General features: G+C 40.9%; 1 protein-coding gene across 10 annotated transcripts in view; it reads right to left on the bottom strand.

Annotated features, from left to right (window-relative positions):
* Positions 1 to 15,218, bottom strand: part of CALD1 (caldesmon 1) — a 211,457-nt gene that overhangs the window by 119,541 nt on the left and 76,698 nt on the right. For 6 of the 10 annotated variants that reach the window (XR_010362826.1, XM_064421336.1, XM_064421335.1 and 3 more), the window contains exon 2: positions 11,006 to 11,087. The exons of the other annotated variants lie outside the window; for them this stretch is intronic. The gene's annotated coding sequence lies outside the window, so the exon portion shown is untranslated. The remainder of the gene's footprint in view (positions 1 to 11,005; positions 11,088 to 15,218) is intronic. 10 annotated transcript variants of the gene reach the window in all.

The raw sequence follows: 15,218 nt of genomic DNA, 5'->3' as shown, positions 1-15,218 counted from the left end.
TTTGAGAGAACACTACTTCACCTGTAATTTTAAGGATAACCAACTATGAGCCTTCATGGACAATTTGCCACTGAACCATGACCTACTGATGAGATGGAGGCTTCAGCTGCCACAGTTTTATTGAAATGTTTCTTGAATATCCATTATGGCCTTTGTAACAGGGATGAACTCTTAAAGGCAGCTCTGAGGAAAGAAAAGTGACATCACTAGCATTCCTGAGCCTTGGGGAAATGACCAAACCCAGGTTTTGTTGTTTTGGGGGTTTTTTCTTGGTTTTTTTGGGTTTTTTAATTAAAAAAAAAAAAAAAAGTTTCAGCTCCCTAGGTCTGGATCAGGTCTCTATGCATCAGATACACTTTTAACAATGCCCCGAAGGAAAGGGTGGGGAGGGAAAAGGAAAACACTTGATTTTTTTCCCACAAATCTACAAAAATAAGATATTACTTTACTAAGTAAACACTCAGTGTTTACACCTTTGTTTCACTATGAAGAGGAAAACAAATATCTACCTTTGCACAAGTGACTTATCAATATGATTATTGTAATTCAGATCCTGGCTCAAAACATGCTTAGAACTCTATTTCATGTTTCCATGGATTTCAATTCCCATTTGTAAATACACAAAGAGAATTTTATAAACAATAACTAGCAACCAGCTAAGGTCTACATATTCACCATGGTACCATGCACAAATTATTCCTAAGGTTCGGATAGAAAACTTCCAGCAGACTCAAAAGGAAGACAAGGTGGTGAATTTAAAAACATATGTCCCTATCCACACAGTGCATGGGAAAGTTTGAAACAGCAGGTATTTCCTTTTCCTAGCACTGTGAAAATCCACAGGGTATCAGTTATCCCCCTAAGAGGTAAACTTGGATATTTCTGAAGGTGTATGCTGTGGCTGGATAGTCACCACAATAAATAACACAAAAAAGTTCATCCCTTTAGGAAGTCTCTTCTGAGAACCTTGGTCAGAATTCAGCTTTGCCCACCCTGAACCCATAGATTTACCCCACTGATCTCTGGCTCCATCCATCACACCCACACCCGGGCAAATAATATAAAAAACCTCTTGTATTTTTCAGGGGATTAGAGCTTTTCCTGTAGTTCATCATAGTGACAGATCCATTGTGAATTATCACCATTATGCTTCATGACAGTAACGAGTCCAATCTTACATTTCCTAGGCCTTGTATTTCCAAAGCTGTTCTCTGTACTGCATATTTCCACTGACAGGCACTCTTTTTCATTCCCCCTCTCAGTGGAAAAAGCTGGCTTGGACTGAAAGAACAGCTTGGCATTAAAGGACAGTGATGAACCCTTCCCTCCAAATGTGCTGTTGTGAATTCAGAAGGCTCAAACTGTGGCAATTGGGCATTAGGAACTGACAATCTCACTGCTACACCAACGTAGATGTTCTCAACTTACTTCTTTAGGGAATTTATAAGACCTGTTCTCTTCATTAACAACCATCTGAGCATTTAAGAAGCCTCTGGAAGGCCAGGCTGGAGGAGGTCAGGGTGATTCTCCCACTGCTATGGGAAATTTACTTCAAAGACTGCCAAGTCGTGAAGTCATGGTGTGGCAAGGAGGATTAGAGGAGAAAGCACCTTGTTTTAAGCTGTCCCTCCTGCATGGAAGGAGATGGCTTCCATTTTAATAACATGATATCTTCCACAGGACTCACTCTACTTTCAGCAAAATATGTTTGTTCTTCTGTCATGGCATTACCTCTTCTTTCTCAAGATTTCTGAAAGCAGATATTAAAAATTAATGTGAAGCACACCCATAGGTGTTGAAGAAACTTGGCTCCAGACACATCCTGCTCTCCCAAAGTGTTTCTCTAATTGCTTTTCTGAGCACTTGCAAGCACCTCACTGAAGCACTTCATGCATGCATTTTCATTCCCCTCATTGCTCTAGGGTTTGCCTCCCTATTTCAGTGTATTTTGTTTTTCAGCCTGACCTGTTTCATGAAATCAGAATGTGGCTGGATACATCAGGCAGCCCAAGCCATGGACCAGGCAGATGACTGAAAATATTCACTGACATGAACTTTACTATTAATAGCTTAAAAACCCCTTGAAATTTAAGAATTACAAATGAAGGGACAAGTAGCCAGAAGATGTGAAATTAGACCACTTTCAGCTTCTAGCAGTCTCAATTTGTGGGTTAAATCTCTCCAAAAAATATGTTAGTGGCTTGGTAATTGCTTTCACAAAGACTAGGTAATGTTTTACTGAGGCAGTAATTGACAGATTTTTAAAAAAGGAGTCAAAAAAAATATAACCCAGGGCTGGTGGCAAATCACACTCATGTGGTATATTTGGATACACAGCAGCTACAAACAGCACTCCTTCCCCTCTGGGGTACTGGTCAGTTCCTGGCTGGAAACCTGAATATATCCACAGGTACCCATTGCTTCAGGAAATAGGGGAACTGCTGGAAGAGAGCAAGCAAAGTTTCCAGAGCTCTAGGAAACATGGTGTCCATGGAGAATTTGGAAGGGTCAGGCTTGCCAAGACTAAAAACCAGTAATTTTCACACATATATTAGAGAATGATGGACCCTTCACATCCCCTGAGGGCAGGAGAAGATGTAATGTGCTTTAAATGGAGCAACAGAGAATGACTTTATCCCTTGACACCAGCAATTTCCCTACCAATGGAGAACCTTGGGAAAACTGTAAAGGGCAGGACAATTAAGTACTGTAACAGGTCAACTGAGGCAAACTGCAAAGCTCTGCACAGGACACTTGCAGAACAAAATACACCACTCAAAAATCACTTTAAATAGTAAACTCTGCTCTGGGCCAATAGAATGAACTGGATAAAACAATAACTTTTTTCCAGTCTATCTTCTAGCTTCTATATTATTTAGATTATTATTTTATTATTTATTATTTTTTTTAATACTACCTGCCAGTTTCAGCATAAGTGCTACCTGTGTGTGTTCAGCAAGGAAGAGCAGGAAGCTGCAGCTCCTCACAAGACCACAGATGGAGGAGGAAGTGCATGGGCATTACCTTTTTGCCATTACCTTCTGCACACAGACACTTGCAGACAAAGGTTCCTAAGGATTCATCTGGCAAGGCAGCAAATCCTCAGAGCCAGAAGGTATCAAAAATCAAGGACAGATGTAACAAAACCAGAACCCAAGACACTTTGACTATGGACATTGTTAACCATAGAAAACAAAACCCACCATACAAAACCCCCATCTAAAGCCAGATTGGAATCACTCGCTAAGTGTAATGAACTCAAGATGCAGATTTATTTTTTTGCCAAGCTTACAGTTTTAAAGTCCATTAATTCAATTATTTTTCCGTAAAGCAAAATAATCTGAATCTGAATGTTCAAAGAAATACAATGGACAGATACCAGCTTTGACTTTCACTGAGTACCTTTCTCCTGTCCTTGAAATTCTTCCCTTAACCACTACTGCTTTCACTTGAATTTCCCCACCAATTTAATTTATGAAATTCCTTTTCCTAGTATTATAGAGCTCTGATCTGTTACTCTTGTTTGGATCACAAGTGTGACATGAGTCGGTATCAGCTACAGCTGCCACTCTACCAGCATTCCATCTTCAAAATGGCTATAAGATTTGTAAGGAGATGAAACAAATCCACAAGTTACCTACCAAATCATGCAATTAAAAGCAGGATAAAACAGAAGTTCTTTTGCTGTATCCCTTAGCATTACAGTCTGGAGCATGAGATGCACTTTTAACTTCACATGCACACCTCCACATATTAAGAATCATAAAAATATTTTTTTATATCCAAGATACTCAATCAAATTCCTGGCAAGGTGATTAAAATTCCGAAATAGAAAGGATAGCAAGTGGGGAGTAGGGGAGGAAAAACCACAATAAGGAGAATTTTCTCCTCAAAACACAAGTAAATGCAGTAGAACTCTTGAGCTCACTCTGCTACATGCCACTGGCACATGGAAGGAGGCACATAGAAATAAAAGACATTCAAAATCCCAAGGGCAACAAAGGTGGACAGTAATTTCGCAGTGCTTCAAAATAGCTGCCTCAAAGCCACCATCTGCAAGGGTCTGAGACATCCTTAACTCCTGTAGGAATACCATCAATATTTAGACCACAGCAGGATTTAGCAAGTCAGCCACTGGAAGCCTTTTCTGGAGACCAGGCTCCAAAGCCAGCCCTGTCCTAAAGAGAATCTAGACAAGGCAATCTACATCTCTGCTCTCTCTCAGGCCTATTTTTGGGTAAGTTGGAAACCCTCCCTGGGGCAGGAATTGCATTTAATTAAACATTGATCACTTTCATGCATTGTTGACATCCAAATACGCCTCAAATAACCAAATTCATAACAGAACCTAATCTGGTTCTCTCAGATCTGCTTGTTCCAAATGAGAAAACTGAGGTACAAAAAAAACCCAAAGCATCTTGCTGAATATTCCTGTATCTGCCCACAGAGCTCAACCCAGTCCTGGTGGTTTAAGATTAAATCTGGGAAAGGTCCATGTGCAGATGCCAAGTAATTCAGTAATAAGTGAATTAGCTGTGGCAGAAAGAATTTCTGCTAAGGCTGCTCAAAGCCATCCAAACCAGGCTGTACTTCCCACGAGTGCAGTGTGGGTCACCTTTGTTTCTGTGCCACGTTCCCCTGCCACAATCTCCCCTCTCACTGTCCCCTGCTCCTGCCTGTGGTTCAAAATATGCCTTGGTCTAGTCAAATACAAGTTCTGTACAACCTTTTTTCTTTCATATTCTTTATAAGGGGTCATTTGGGGGAGTTGCTTGGTTGGTCTGCTCTTCTGTTTGAACATTTTATGTGCAAGCTGGACAGTGTAGAGAGGAGCCATTTAGATCCAAATCAGAGCCTCCTCTGTTCCTCTCCTAGCTCAAGTTGGATCAGACTTCAGATGAAATGGTGCCAACATTTCAAACTGCTCTCAGAAGGTTTTAGCTGGAATATCTTCTGGACAGTAGCTGTTCTTGGGAAGTCCACCTAATGCCAAAATTCCATATAAATGCTTCCTGCATTGAACTACAGCCATACAGCAGTTCTTTTTGTAATGGATCTAAAATGCAAACCAACAGAAATGTTTCATTCTTCATTTCCCTTAAGTGGATTCAGTATTGAGGCTGCATTTCTATTTATTTTGTTTTAGTGTGATGTGGGCATCAAAACATCATGCAAAATTCCCTTCCCTCCTACCCCAAGAGCTCATGCACTTTAGCATACACTCCTTACAATTTTTAAATAGTTCATGAACCTTTTAGTCCTCATCCATGGCTCCAGAGAAGCCTCCACCTGGGCAGTAACTTTCACACAAGTGGGTTTTCTGCAGCCATTTGCCCAAATATTTTACATTGCTACTTCTTTATATTTTCCAGATCATTCACAAACTTGAACCAACCCCCACAGCCATACCAAACACAGATACTACAGTGTTATTACCCACTAACACAGACCTGAGGGTCAAGTAGCCAAAAGACCTGTATAAGATCACACAGACCATCAGCAAAAAGCTGAAAGGTCAGAACTGATATGGTGATTCCAGCCCTCCTGGCAGCCTCGAGCTACATTTTTGTATTTTTTGAGCCATTTTTGCATCTTTGAGAAAGGTTATCAAAATTTGTAATTGAAAAGCTTAAATTTGGCCTGGGTTGTTTGTTTGTTTTTGTAGCAGGCATTGACTAATGCTTGATGTGGTAGCAGAAAGGGTCCATGCAACATTAAATGAAACATACAAGGCAGAAAGGTGATATCCCTAGCACAGCTCTCTGATGATCACACCTGGAACACTTCATTCAGCTCTGGAGAACTCATTTCCTCAGTGACAATAATAACCCAGGGGACAATCACAAGAGAGCCATAAAAGTGTTCAGCAAGCAGAGAGGGACTGACTTACAAACAGATTAAAAGAGCTGTGGATGCATCAAATAAGTTTTAAGCAGGGGATGTGACAACTGTCTGCAAGTGTTAACAATAACAACATTAGAAAGGACAGAATCATTTCAGTGAAACAAAAGCTTACAGCTACAGGGAGCAGTAGTAAATCAAAAATTATAAAAACATTTACTGATGTAAAAAAGTAATTTTAATAGCAAAATCTACTGGAGTATAGGGTAGACCTGATAATCTGCTTAACCAACACTCCTGCTTGACAAATTCTCAACCCTTAAGAACCTAAAACTTGTCGCTTAAATACTGAAGACTTTCTATTTTGGAATTTTTCCAGTGGAATACTCTATCCCTTGTTGGGGAAGTTTCAGACATTCTTACCTCTGAAGCAACAGAGATAGGTCAAGCCCATTGCTCTTGCACAACCCCCAGGGAGTTTGGCTCCATAAACCAAACTCAAACAAGCCTTGAGAGTCACCAGTGCAGTGTTTTGCCTTCCCCAGCCTTGGACATGCCAGCAAAGGGAATGCTCATGCCACAGCCAGCCAGGCTCACTTCACTGTTCTTTCACCGGAATAACAGCACAACACATAACTACTGGGATCTGATTTACAGGATGATCCATATCTACACATGAAAAGAACAGGGGAACTGCAAACTTTGTTACAACAATTTCTCTTGTCTTGAGAGATGCTCTTTTTTTCCCCTACCGTACTTCAATGACAATTTTAAAGGGTTCTATTTGTGTTATTCTATCAAACCTGCTAGTTTTTAAGTAAAGCAGTGGCTGCCTACTCTATAAAACACGAGCACAAGCAGTAAGTCCACCGAAGGCTGGCCAATTTCCACATACCCTAATATGGTTAAGAAAATGTTTGACTGGAGCCCAGAGCAGAGTGCCAAATTTAACAACTCTGCTCGCTGCAGAGTGCCACAGAGCCCTCTGCTTAGGCTCACCCTAACTCCAGCCAGTTGGTTAGGCAGGGAGTTCAGCCTCCTGACATGGACTAGACCATAATTGTACTTGTGCAAAGAGCCCAGAGCCTGCTGTTCTCCCTGCCCTGCCAGGGAAGGTTCAGGCTCGCTGCCCTACAAGGCTCTCAGGGACAGCAGCTCATTGGAGTGTTTCCCTTCTTGGGCTAAATATATTGAGGAAATCCTGGGTATCCCGAGGATATAAAAACATGGACTGCATGAGGCACTCTGGGTTTGTGTGAAGAGCAAGGTTTTCGAGGGCTCCAATACAAGACTTCTTTTTCTTTCACCTTCTTCACTTTCTTTTCCTACTGCTGATGTACCCATGAGAGGTTTCCCAATATCAAACCTATATAAAGGGCAGATATCTTCCTTGCAGTTTTGCTACTACTGCCCTTTAGGAAACTTGGCAAGGTGCAGGCTGCTTACCTGCCTCTGAGCCCTCTGCAAAACAAACCTTGCCCACTTGTGTTGTGTATTTGCATTTCAGTCTTCCAAATTTCACTGGGTTTAGGATTTTTGAAATAACTAAGACAAAGGGTGACAAAGTAGATGAATGACATGGAGGTCAGACTTCAAATTACACTTCAGTCTTCCCACTTATTCTCTTTTTTAATGCCACCAAAATCATTGCAAAGCCTGATAATAGAGATTTGTTGACAGAAAAGAAGGGGATTATTGAGTTTATATCAGTGAAACAATTCACTTTAGGCATTAAAAGAACAATGCTACCTTGATTATGCAAAAGGGTTAGCTGGCCTCTCCCAAATCATTTCCTATGAGATCATATGCAGACTTGGAAACAGAAGGGACTGGTTTCAGGAAGTTTGAAAGCCTTTTATGGATTACATTAACAAGGCACAGGCTGTTCCCTAAAACTGATTGTACATCAAATTCCATTGCAGCCACATGTCCTTGGTTGGAATGCTTCAGCATATATGATAGTACCAACAGCCACCAAAAAAAGCAGCAATTCTGTCATTTAATCCCTGTGTCTTTTTCCTTTCCATTTTTTTTTTTAGTACCTGAAATTAACTTTAATTTTTTGTTGTACAAATAGCATACAACAGGTTACAGTGGGAAATCACTTTGGTTCTCAAAACTTTCAAGTATCCTACAGAGTACAGATACAACTTTTTACAGTTAAATACCTGTCTTACATCAGCAGAAATAAATGTTCAACTGCAAGATTTTGGAATGATACCCAATAGCTGTTTGAAGTCAGTTTTACTTTTTCTTCTCTGCTAAGTACTAGCAAAAAAACACATCTGCACTAAAGCATATCAGTGTCTGAAAAATACTTTTCCTTGCTATTTGAGGTGTCAGCTACTACCAAACATTATTTAGTATTTACTACCAAGCATTTTCCAGTCAGTTCAGTTACTGTGCATTTACTCTTGATACAGAAAATTAGAAAGCAAATGAGAAACTGCATTCCTTTTCCAAAAAATAACTCTGTCCGTTTTCTGATTTTTTAGAATGTAGTGGTCCAGCAGACTCATGAGTCTGTGCAGACACCTCAGATGCTGTGCTTCTGTTTGGAAGTGTCACAGCACTTCTGGAGGCTCTGGCCTTCAGGCTCCTCAGCAAGGCTCGTGTCTCGTTTGGGTTTCATGTCAGCTCTTTGGGGATGCATGAACTCCATGCTAAACTTCACAAGATCTACACTGAGAGACTGAGTTTCACTGTGGGAGGCAAACTAACCTGCTAAGGGAATTAGATAACACTCACCTCTTTGTTAGCAATGACACCAAGCAGATTTAGCTTTCAGTGGACAGCAACAACATTTTCAAACAGCTTCTCTCTAAATTGAAATCTTCCCTCCTATTTACAGATGGGGGAATGGAGGAGTGCATAACTGAAATGCAGTTCCCTGTCCAAGCCCAGCTGGTCAAGAGCAGCACCTCTTGCATCCCAGGTAAATTCCTTCCCCGTGGGGTTGCACTTTCTCCTGCCACCTCACTGATGCCACGGCTGGAGAACCAAAATATTTAGCATGAACATTCCCCCCAGCATTAAACTGCCATCTCTTACTGGAAATAAAATACATTTTGGTTCCTGTTGGGACTGGAGAGAAGTAAGAGAGGAGTGAAAACCTCAAATTTATTATAATGATTTGCTATCTGTTTAATAATGGTGTTCTCTGTGCCAAAGAAGATGGAACAATTAAAAGACAACCACTGCCTTTGCTTAGTTTGGGGAATAACTATCCCTGATAAAATCTTCCAGGAATCCATCCTTAGAGCCTTGCCCATTGCTATTTATAACTGAGTAAATATTAGAGGATTCACATCTTTTGCCCTGAAAAAACAAGACCTTTGGCCTTAACATTTTTTGGAAAGTGTTTCAGAGAAGACTCTTGCTCTGCAGCAATGTTTCCTTCCATTAAAATTCCCTCTTGAAATATATGGCCCAAAGGAGGAACACTAGACCTCAAATATACCACAAATATGGACAAGTCTGCCTGCAGGCACTTGGAGGCTGGGAATTTGCCCAAAACATTATCCTTCAAGAATTAACCAACTCTCTGTCAGCACAGTTAGCAGCCTTAAAAAAACCCCAATTTACTTTGACATGCCTTTGTCAGGGCAGCTCACTAATTGAATATTGCACTGTTTATCACTGCTTAAGGTTTAATTTTTCCCAAGGACTGAAACTGGAGCCTTTATAGATCCATATGCAAATAAAAAGATGTGTTTGGGAGCCTCTGTTGCCCAACAAATTCACTTTTAGGTTTCCATCCTCCTGGCTTCAGCCCAGCTCACACTGCCTCTTCTTTCCCTCATCTGCTGACACAATCTGTGCTAGCCAGGGACCAGAAGGGCATGCAGGGTGACCACAGGAGCTCTGTGCTCAGGACTTGGCTCTGCCTGGCCACTTGAACCTGCCTGTGAACATCAGAAATGAGAAAAAAGGTACTGAGGAAAGAGAACTCAGAGGCGGAAACTCACTAAAAGTGTATGCAGACACAAGAGTTGTCAGATCTGCCACGGGTGTGGCCATAATTCATTGGGATTATCCTTTGTAAAGATAATTCCTTACAGACCTTGTCTGTATAGGACAACAAGATCAGATCATGTAAACACAGCCCCTAGTAGTGACAGTCACTCCAGAGTGGTGCTCAACAGGCAGAGAAACCCTTCAAGGCAAGCCCTTTCCTCACCTCCTCATCAAGGTTGGCTGTTTCACTTAAATTTTGAATCATTTTTGTTTTCCTTAGTTTCCACTACTGAAACTCTGCATTCTGTTACTATTTTATGTCAATGTTCCATCCTTTTGAATCAGTGAATTTGCTACACATGACATCATAACCTCCACCTGCGTAGCCAGAATGATGGAGTGTCCTCACTCAGAGCAATTTGGACTAAACAGCAATTATAAACCAAGTGCAGCCTGGGAACATTTATTATTATTGCCATCATTGCTTAGCAGGGCTCCTATCAAGTGCTGAAGCAACAATCTTTTGAAAGGCAAATTTTCTCCCACCTGGCAAGCAGAATTTTTGTTACATGTCCCTTTAAATCTCCAACCAGAACACCTGGGGAACAGAGAGCCATTGACTTTGCTGACACATTCAGCAACATGATTATCTTAATGACACATAATGGTCTCCATATTCATAACCTTTCACCAAGGGAAAGCCCAGTGTGGCTCTTGGGCTGACCTCATTACCTCAGCCTGTGTGTGCAAAGATGGCCACATGTAGGGTTAATGACAGAGACACAAGAGTTGGACCTTCCCAAGGGAAAAACACCTCCTTCCCATTCAGGTCATTTCCAGGAACCAGGAGATTAATATGGAGCCACAAGATGGAAAAATTTCTCAGTGTTTTAGAGAGCTAAATTACCATGCACATACTTACCTATAATCCTTAGCATGTAAAACACTAAAAAAAAGGGAAGAATTGGGGTGGAAAATTCCCAAATATATGAGTAATTTCTGGCAGCCAGTTTGATCAAGGACTGCCACAAATTGTCTTCCAAATCAGGCTGATCACTAACCCAAAACAACCTTTTCCCATAGCAGACTTCGGATTTCAAAAGGAAGCTAATCTAACACTGAAGTGCAGTTCATGATAGATATTGTCTCAACTGAACAAGCATAACTCCAGGAAAAAAAAAAAGGGCATAAAAAGCATATGTCTCACCAGTGATGCCCCTGAGCCTGGAAGATGCTGCCTCTTCAGCTCCCAAGGGATTCTTTGAGTAAGCCAATGGTTATCACAGGCACTGCAAAGATAGAAGTGTTTACATGGGGGGCTGAAGAGGGCACCAAAGGCACAAAAGAAACTGTACAGTTAGGATAATCTAGAAAACAAAACATATTAAGATCCTTGCTGCATTTGCTAGATACAATTGCAGCACTGACTAAGCTGATTTGCTGCTCCTTTTCTTTTTCCAGTGACGACTCTGTGAGGGAGAAACTCCCAAGCAAGAAAAGACAGACTACTCTGTGCATCTGAGCTCCCATTAGGGGAAAACAGTGGCTTCCACTTGCAAGGAAAACTGCTCCATTCACCTGCCCCTGCTGCCATGACTGTAGCCCAACCACAGAGCAATGCAATCCTGAGAAAACCCTGGGAAGCATCAGCCACAGAACTGACAATTTTAATATCCAAACGGCACCGATTAATATGGAGCCAAACCTGATTATGCCCTCATTAATCACTTCAGAGGAAAAAAAAAAAAAACCACTGAGAGAATTCCCTATTTCTTTTGGCTGTAGACCAGCACAGTTTCTTGATTGCTGGCTGCCTCCAGTCAAAGATGCAAAAACTTCTGGCTATTTGTGCATAGCTGCTGGATTGCATTTACATGGGTTTTAGTGACAGGTTGTTTGTCTGCCTGTGTGGGTACTTTGACTGTAACAGTGGTAGAACAACCACCTTCAGGCAATGACTGGGATAAATAATAATTTAGCATGTGGTGAGAAAAAATTGCCTCTGAGCCATGCCTCAGGGGGAGAACTGGAGGCAACTCTTGGGAAAATAGACTCAGATCTCCAATTTGGAGTAACCTCAACCAGCTGGGAAAGCTGCTCAGGGGTTCTGGTGACTCCCATCCACTTCCATGGACAGAGGCAGTAAGAAAGACAAAACTTTCAAATGTTCATGTACTCAGAAGACAAAAGGCTGAAATTAGAAGGTTCAGAGAAATTCTTTTATCTTTAAGCCAGGTGAAGAAAGACACCAAAAACAAGCTTGCTCCACAATCAGTGTTTAATTAGACAAATGAGTTTACCTTCCCACCTAATCAACAGGGCCTCAAGAGTATTCATTAGACTCACTGTCTTAAGCAAGAGATTTGACTAAGCCGTGAAAAAAATACACCATTCTTTTGCAAGTGACAGTGCAATTTTACAGGATTTCTCCTAAATGCATAAGCAGTAGTGTCAGGGGTAGGATTTGCTTATCTTAGAGAATTTGGGGGTGTTTGTTCCAGTTTTATACTGCCAGCCAAAGGGGGTTTTTGAAGGTAGTGTGTGATGAAATGAGGGAGTGAAAGTCTCCTCCACACATGCAGCACTGTGCTCCACCATGGCTAAACACAACAGGTACCCTGTTGTTTCACAAAAACAACAAACACCTTTGCTGCCCCAAGAGCTGCCAAAACTCAAAATCACAGCTGTGGCCAGCTCAGGTGGCAGTTCCTCCAGGAAACCCCATTCTGAACTTCCCAAGGCTGTATCACAGTAAATACTGAAAAAAGCAGATTTTCCCAGATTCAGCAGACCTGGTGAGAGGAATGCAGGTCCTCTGTGCAATGCATCAATCCAGGTTACAGGACTATCTCAGCCTTAATAAAACTCCCATTAAAGTCAATTGCAGTTACACATTCTAACCTAGAGAAAATACAGATCTATCCTTCCATCAATAAAATGCCAAACTACTCCAACCACTAATAAAATCCAAGGACTGACATGCCCTTCAGGATTCATGTAGCTACATGAAGTGAGCCAGGTCTTTCAAGCAGAAACTCTGCTTAACTTACTGTAACTGTGAGAAAAAATGCCTCATCATTTACATCCAAAGAAGAAAATATAAATTCAGAGGTACAGCAGAGTACAGTGAAACACCTTTCAGTTGTGTAACTCCCTGACTGCTGAGATGTTTTGCAGATGAAGCCCTGAAGGTGGACATCAGTGTTAATCAGAAGAACATCTTGTTTTCTTTCTAAGGCTTTCACTTAGCCTTGTTTTCTGTGATACCTTAACACCAAGACGTTCCTGAGTGCTCTCATGGGTACTTAAGTGTTCTCCTCACCAACCAAACAAGATTACTCACCTTCTGTAAGTTAGGCTCAGGTTTGTTGAGGCAGAGCCAAAACACACACACACACACATATATTCCTGACCAAGGACATGTTTTTCTTTCGTGAGCTGTTTTTACTCTGTAGTCCTGAGCACAGTACTAAAAAACTTTTTAAAAAGGAATTCATTTTGCCAAATATCTTCAGGAATGCCTTATTGAACCAAAACCCACAAATATACTTCAGACCTTTTCCAACTCGCACAACTCTATGATTCTATGATCTATCAAGTGAAAGACAATGAATGAGGAAACACTGACAACATTGAGCCAGAGGAATTTTTTAATCTACTTGCTGATATAATTTTATAATGTTTCATACCATATAGCCTGCAAAATTTCAAAGTCAAGGGGCACCAATAACTAAAAATCTTCTATAAAACTAATTTGTTTGGTTCATACTCAAGAAATCTCTGGATGACACACACAAAGGAAAGCTGACACAATTATCTTGCACTTAATTCTTAAAAGGAGCATTAAGTTCAACAAAAATGAATTAACCTTTTTATTTACTTCATTATTTCTTCAACCTCCTATAAATCATCTCATCCCCATATTTACTTGCATACTAATCAACTAATTACCAGGTGGGAGCAATTGAGGTTTGAGTACCAAACCCAAACAGTTGTGGAAACAAAAACTTCAAGGAGTCAGTACAGTCTCTTTCACAACTTTCTATCTAGAGATAGTTACTTCTAAACACAGCAGTAGACCATTTGGCATTTTATTAGCAAACTAAATTAGGTTTTTCCATTGTTCTTTTCCAGGGGAAATTCTGTTCTCTGTAGCAAGGGGAAATGATCATTTCCAGAAATGTTCCTCACACAGGGCAATCCTCATGGTCCTGTTCTGTGGGATTAAGCATGAGAACATTTAGATGGTAAAGCCTGCCTTAGCAAACAAAACCAGCAGCACTGAGGGCTACCTATTTCCAATCTACAGGAAAAAGTTTGATCCTCCTTTCCATAACCTAAACAAAGAAACAAAATGCCTTCTTTCATTGCAACACCCTGGAAATGGCAAAGCCTGTGAAGTTTTGTTTGACCAAAGTGCTGAGGACAACTCCCCATTATGGCACAAACATTTAAAAACCTACAGAAAACAAACCTGGATTTCTGAGCAACCTTTGAGCCCTGGTTCAGGGCTATTAAAGCAGGAGGCATGAAAAGCAGCCAAAACACCCACTGAAACCATATCAAGTATGGCACTGATTCAGAGGAAAGCATTAGATGTGCTGAGTTTCCCTGCTTCCTAGCAAGTCTGGTTGCAGAAGTCCCCAGGGACTACTTGGCCTTATTTTATTCAGTCTCAGGATCAAAAAGCATTAGAACTCAAGCAGATCTGAGCAGCAGACATTTTAAAGGAGGCAAATGGCAAAAAAATAATAAAAAAAACCCTTTCAGTGCAACCAGAAACATCATTCTCCATTTACAATCACCTGTAGAGGCAACATGAAAACCACCACCCATCACAGCCAGCAGCACCTCCTTGGTGTCCTTACAGCAAACAACCCACACATTTACAAAAGCACATACGAAATTATCTGTAGGGTCATCCTCAGCTTCCAATTCCCAACTCTTCCAGCTGACCAGGCTGAGGACTGAAATGTGACAAAGGAGTCACAGGTCACAGCTTACAGACTTCTCATGTGCTCTTGAAAATCTCCCTTAAGGTATCTCTTTTCATAGGACATAGTTAGAAAGAAAATTCTGGTGGTTTTAGCAAGATAACTTCTTTTACATTTTCATTTTACCTACAAAAATAAGTCCCTGAGTTTCTCCTCGAACAGCACTTAAAAAAAGACCCAAAGCAGTTTTTTCTGTTACTTGAACTAGGCCAGCAGTTATTTTTTTCACAGTACTTTTAATGACTGCTGAGAAAAAGCACAGTTAGGCACAAGCCTTGCTCAAAGTACAGCTTTAGTCCCTTTCATGACTCAAACATGAAGCTGAATTTCTAACAATTTGTGTTAACAACAATTTGCTGACAACCCGAGGTGTGATATTCCATTAGGTAACAAGGAAAACAGTAAGGCAGGTTGTGTTGTTTCCTT

Source organism: Passer domesticus, chromosome 5 (genome assembly GCF_036417665.1).
Source record: "Passer domesticus isolate bPasDom1 chromosome 5, bPasDom1.hap1, whole genome shotgun sequence".
Taxonomy (NCBI): domain Eukaryota; kingdom Metazoa; phylum Chordata; class Aves; order Passeriformes; family Passeridae; genus Passer; species Passer domesticus.
This window is presented reverse-complemented; position numbering and strand designations above follow the sequence as displayed.